We start from the raw sequence: 6170 nt of genomic DNA, 5'->3' as shown, positions 1-6170 counted from the left end.
CCCCTTCGGGCGGGTTGCTTTGCAGTCATTTTTTTAAAAGCTAAATTATAATTTTCTAATACGAAAAATAATAAGGAATTTTCAAGATAGTTGAATACAGAGGTGATTCAAAGTTATAAGTTGGTGACATACTATATTTTATTAAATGACAGATGATGATGATGATTTATGAAAACTACTAAAAATATATAATAATATATTTGTTGTTGACCGTTCCAAATCCCATCTTAGTATGCTTCTCCTATATCCAAATACACAATTCCATGGATTCGTTTCCGTTGCGGAATATTTGGACAACACATGAAGACTTGATAAGAAATCGACTCAATGCTTTAAAATATACATATAAAACATACTAAATTTTTAAGAACATAGGACTGTTATAAAAAAGTTGTATGGTTAATTCTAAAAGTATTGCAATAATTATTAAACAACAATATAATATTACAATACTAATGATCAATGTATTTAGTAACTTTGATGTAGTCCTCGGTAGTATAGTGGTAAGTATCCCCGCCTGTCACGCGGGAGACCGGGGTTCGATTCCCCGCCGGGGAGATTAATTTTTTTAATAATTCTTATTTATTTTAATATTCAATAAACTGAGTGATCTAGACTAGTTAAAAATAAATTATTTGAAACTATTTAATAAATAATAATATAATAAATTATGAAAAAATAGCTTTATTCACATTGTTTATAAAAATATTGATTATTTACAAAAAAATATGAGTGTATTAAGCGAATATTTTATATTTAAATTCGGATCGATGTAGCTAATTATTAATAATCAAACCATCGGCTGGTTGGATTAATAATGAAACCATCTTTTCCATCATTTATTAAAAAAAAGTATATATTCTATTTATCAATTGCTCTTTGTTTGACAGAGTCTATTAATAGTATTCAAAAAATTCATTACAATAATAGTTTTGCAAAATTAATTCTTACCTTTTCCTTTAAATATTTATTGCAGAAATTAAAAAAATATGACGTTTTATTAAAATAACCAATATACTCTTACCATTATTATTTAATAAATTTTTAAAATATACAGACTGATTTTTTGGAGTTAGTAATTCTTCCAAATGAGAGGCTCAATTTGTTATTAATATAACAATATAAAATATACAGACTGATTTTTTGGAGTTAGTAATTCTTCCAAATGAGAGGCTCAATTTGTTATTAATATAACAATATAAAATATACAGACTGATTTTTTGGAGTTAGTAATTCTTCCAAATGAGAGGCTCAATTTGTTATTAATATAACAATTTTACAACATTTTTGGCATATATTTCCTTATCACCAATATTCAATCATTTTTGGCGAATAACATAAATTTAAATCCACTTCCAGGGCGATCGTTAAAAATAAATAGCGGAACCTGTAGCTTTTTTCTATATTATTTATAATTATTTATTTTACTTTCTCGATGTCACTGTTGGCAATTAATTTTTTTCTTTTAAGTAGGTATACAATTAATAGTAATACATAAAAAAATCCGTAATTTATTTTTACCACATTATATGTCTTCAAAATTATTAAAAATATTTGAAAAAAAAAACCTATTGTATTTCAAACTGTTTTGTGATTTTAATGAGTTATATTTTTTAATAAAGAAACAAACTGAATAAATTCACAGATTAATTATTAACTTCTGTGTTTAACTTATCATATTACGAACTTACAAGTTAGTAAAGTATGTTTTATTAATTAACAGTATGTTATATGATTTAGTATATTTACATCTAAAAGTTGTTAGCATTTATCAATGTTATGACATACATACATAATATGGTAGACATGATATTATATTTGATTTCTGTTTACATTACATGCTTCTCTCAATTAACTTATATTAAAAAAAAAAATTTCCTGTTCGCTATAATGAGGCATGCAAAAATTATTTATGATAAACCTGCTAATTTATTTAAATAATGTTAATATTCGTTCATTTTCTACAAATACGCTTTATTCTTTTAGTTAAAAACGATTTTTGGTTCTCATCTATTTGAGCGTCTTTCTATAAAGGAGATAGCAATAAGTTTGATATGATACTTTAAATTTATTTTATAGTTTTATTTAACAACAAAATCTTTTCAGTAATTAAAATAAATTTAGTATTTTAATATCATTTGTTCTTAAGCTATAACTTTATTTTTATTTTGCGTATTAAAATATTAAATCCTACCTCTTCTTTTGTGTTCTAAAATCCTAGCCCCTTCAAAAATACATTAAAATTGCAATAATTCGCTTAATTATTTCATAGGAAATTGAAAAAAACTTTATTTTTATTTTATAGCAAGTAGATAAAACGTCGATAACTGAGGAAAAAATGACCTAACATAGTATTTTATAGTAATAGATAAAACTATTCGTAATTTATTTTTACCACATTTTATTTATTGAAAACTATTAAAATATGTTTTAAAAAAAAAAAAGTATTGCATTTGAAACCATTTTTTATATTCATTATATACGCTCAACTAATAATCCTCCAGTTTACTAGGTTCATTTTATTTCATAAAATTATAATTAAGTCATAATAATCAATAAATTAAGTCATTATAATCAATACATCTGTAATAAGGTAATTTTAATAAAATTAAAAACTCAAGATTTGATAGAATTAAGTAATAAAATTATGCCTTTTTTGATATGCAGCTTATAATTTTTTTTGTGTTTCTTTTTTTTTACGTTCTCTCGACTACATTATAGAAAAGAGTTAAAATAATTTTAGCCATGTTTTCATGAGATGGATAGCAATTTTAATGTACAATTTTTTTTTAAACTATAGTGATGCAGATTGTTTTTAACAATATCTTGTTATCATGCAAAATGATTTATATAAAAATTGTATGATTTTAGGAATTGGGTTTGAAAATGGACAAGAAGTAGCCTCCAACAAATGCATAGATAAAAAATATATGAAATTTTAAGGGTCTTTGATTTTCTCATAGAAATCGCTGCTATATAGGTGTATATATTCATGAAATAAATATTTACATTGAAAAATCAATGATGGAATTAACTGCATTACATTTTGGCATCATTAACATAATAGGATTCTGTTAGCCTATTATAGGAGCAAGGTAAATGTATTTTCCTCATTCACAATTATTAACACTGAAGGTTTGGTCAAAAACAATATTAACTAATAACTTATGAATAAAAAAATGATTAACCATGTAACTAAGGAAAAATTATATTTTTTAGATGATGATGAATTCGACGAATTTTATATTGAACATCACCTTTCATAAGATTTTATTTCGACTTCTGCTTAGCCTTATTGGGTAAGGCCACTGTAAGTGTAGGACGCAGATGGGTACCATATGTCCTATTAGCAGTTTTCCTACAGCCCCCACGGCTTCCCACCAGTTTTCCACCCGGGACTAGACGTGTGTGGGATAGAAACCTCCTGCGCGGGCACGAGATGTCGCGGTGGGCGCACCGCATCCAAATTTGGCGGCGGTTGGAAAACACTTTCACCAGAACTGGGGCACAGGTGTAGTGCAGGTGCAGTGCGACCTTGCCTGATCGCTAATTAGATCGTAGGCAGGTAACATACCACCGTCATGGAAGTTGCTGTTTCTGTCGAGGTTAAATGGGTTTAATGATTTATATTTTTGATGGGACCACATTTTTTATTTAATAGGTGCAAAAATCGACAATTTTTGTACTATTCTTCCAAATGTAAAATTTTGCGAAAGTTTTTTTTTTTAAATACTTTTTATTTATTGATAGATATTACAATCCCCCACACAGTTGTGGGCTATAGGTAATAGTGATGAATGATCACATTCATACTAAAATAAAATAAAATATGAATAAAAATAAAAAAATGAATCAAAAAAAAAATATCTCTTAAAATACATACAAACCGAAGGATAAACAAAATGAAAATAATCAAACTATGTTATGAAAAAAATAAATAAATAAAATAACATAATGATAAAATAATATAATATCTAGTCACATTTACTTTACTGAAAGTTTAATTATTTTATTTAAAGAAAAAATAAAAAGTATTTGTTAAGTCAAAAAGGAATAATAATAGATATCGGTGGTACAACTGAAAAAAAATCGAAAATGTCTAATTATTAGTTTTGCGAAAAGTCGTAGCTTTTGTAATGTTTCAGGCTGCCATTGTCAATTGATTGAATGTTTTTTAAAAGTAATTTTCAATCATTAGAATGTAATTTATATCTTTCATCAATAGATCCTTGGGAATGGCCGAAACGTAGGAGTTGTAAGAAAATAAACAGTGTGAGACTATATGGATATGTTTAATGATTATTGCTCCTGTTTTTCCCCAAGACTTCCACTGAAGTCTTATTCAGTTCGTAAAGCAATAAATCAAACGCTTATGAAAGTTGAATGCTAACTTTTAGAAGACTATATTGCATGGTTCGATGAAACGACATAAAGACTGTATTATGTTCACATTTAATGTAGCTATTCCTTGGAAGCAAATTTTTCTATTCTGAAGTTCTCAGTTTTTTTATACGAATGCTGTTGTGTTTGGGGCATTAAGTCATCTATAGTACTGCATCTGGAATATTTGTCGTTGTTTTCAAATTCAATTTGTCAATATGCGTACATGGTTAATCCTCAGCAATATTAATATTGATATATTTTTCCTACTTAGAAATATATTAATGTTTAAGAACCATGGTTGTTGACTAACATTGGGTTGGATAATAAAGTGGTCCTTGCCCTTTGATCCCGACTCCCAGGGATATCTGTCTTGCCATTCACGGAATCGTTTTTGTTTATCCGATTTAACAACTTCCTTTAAATGTATCTCAGCATTTTTCTCATATTCTTTCCCTTGTTAAGAAATGTATTATTTATATTATTTTTAATTTATATATATGTATATATAGTTGACCGTAAAAATTGTTATATAAGAAGATGCTCAGGGTAGCGGTCAAAAGACTGTAAGAAAGTAAACACTGAAAGGCTATATGTACATAGTAGTATATTTTACGTATTATTCCAAAATTTTTACTCTTACCATTGTTACTTATTTTTTATTCTTATCATTGTTTATTCAATTTTATTTTATATTGATACTATTTTACCTCTTCCTTCCTTTTATCTATATGCCATTTCTTATCAATTTATTTTTACATAACATTTATCCTAGCTTAAATTGCCTTATTGTTGTAATATTCTCAGTTTTTTTTTATCTTTTTAGCCCTGATGAAGTCCTGCAAAATGGGGCGAAACGTCGGAAAATAAATAGTTGTAAACTATTTTTGTTTCTCTTTTGACCGCAACCCTGACCATCTTCTTATATATTTTTAATTTAGCTTCCATTTTACGTCATTGAATATCATACATGATAAAATCCCGAATAGTTAGGACATTGGTTACATGGATATAATAAAGAAGAATTATCTCTTAAATTGGCTCCTGGTTCAGTGAGTCTTACCGGTTTCAAATGCAGCACACCATATGGGTTACTTATCAGGAAACTGTCTTAGCTATCTCCTCAAGAAAATAAATAAGAAACGAAAAAAAATGTGAAAGCTGTTGAAAAGCCGATTCCTCCAGTCCTAAACAAAGTCTGTTTCTGATAAGAGTTTTCCCACGGCAGGTTGTGCACTCGATAACCCCCTCCCGCTCTTAGGTTATCACCTGTCCTTTGATAACTCAACTCTTCACAAATAGTTAAGCCCGCATTTTTTGTCCCTTCCCACTGATAAGAGAATTCTGAATCAGGTTTCTTAAATGTTAGTCACCGCCTTCTTGAAAACATGTCATAACTCGAGGCTAAATAAAATTCTAACAGCAACTAATTAGCTCTTTGCCTTGGTTAATTATCATTGTTCCAAAATCACAATTTTTGCATAAATTAAAAAAAACCGTGGTGAGGAATTACATGAGAAAAAGAATGAAGGAAGATAAAGAATGGCCATCAGAAAAATAACGCATCTAATTGGAGAAGATGGTCAGGGGTGCGGCAGCAAAAAAAAAAAAAAAAAAAAGTATATAAAAATGAATTATTCATGCCGACGTTTCGACCTGAGTTTCAGATCTTCATCAGGGCTATACGACTATTATTCAGAGAAACATAAAATTGAAAGGAAATTGTATACTAATAAATTTAGAAGTATACAAAATATTGAATTGAATGATAAATAAAATTGATTGATAAC

General features: G+C 27.7%; 1 non-coding gene across 1 annotated transcript; it reads left to right on the top strand.

Annotated features, from left to right (window-relative positions):
• Positions 1 to 486: 486 nt before the first annotated feature.
• On the top strand, positions 487 to 558 carry TRNAD-GUC (transfer RNA aspartic acid (anticodon GUC)). The gene has a single exon. It is a non-coding gene; the product is annotated as a tRNA-Asp (tRNA).
• Positions 559 to 6170: the final 5612 nt, after the last annotated feature.

This window comes from Halyomorpha halys, unplaced genomic scaffold (assembly GCF_000696795.3).
Source record: "Halyomorpha halys isolate HHAL.00 unplaced genomic scaffold, Hhal_1.1 Scaffold678.1, whole genome shotgun sequence".
NCBI lineage: Eukaryota > Metazoa > Arthropoda > Insecta > Hemiptera > Pentatomidae > Halyomorpha > Halyomorpha halys.
Note: the sequence above shows the minus strand (reverse complement) of the source record. Positions and strands in the feature narration are given on the sequence as shown.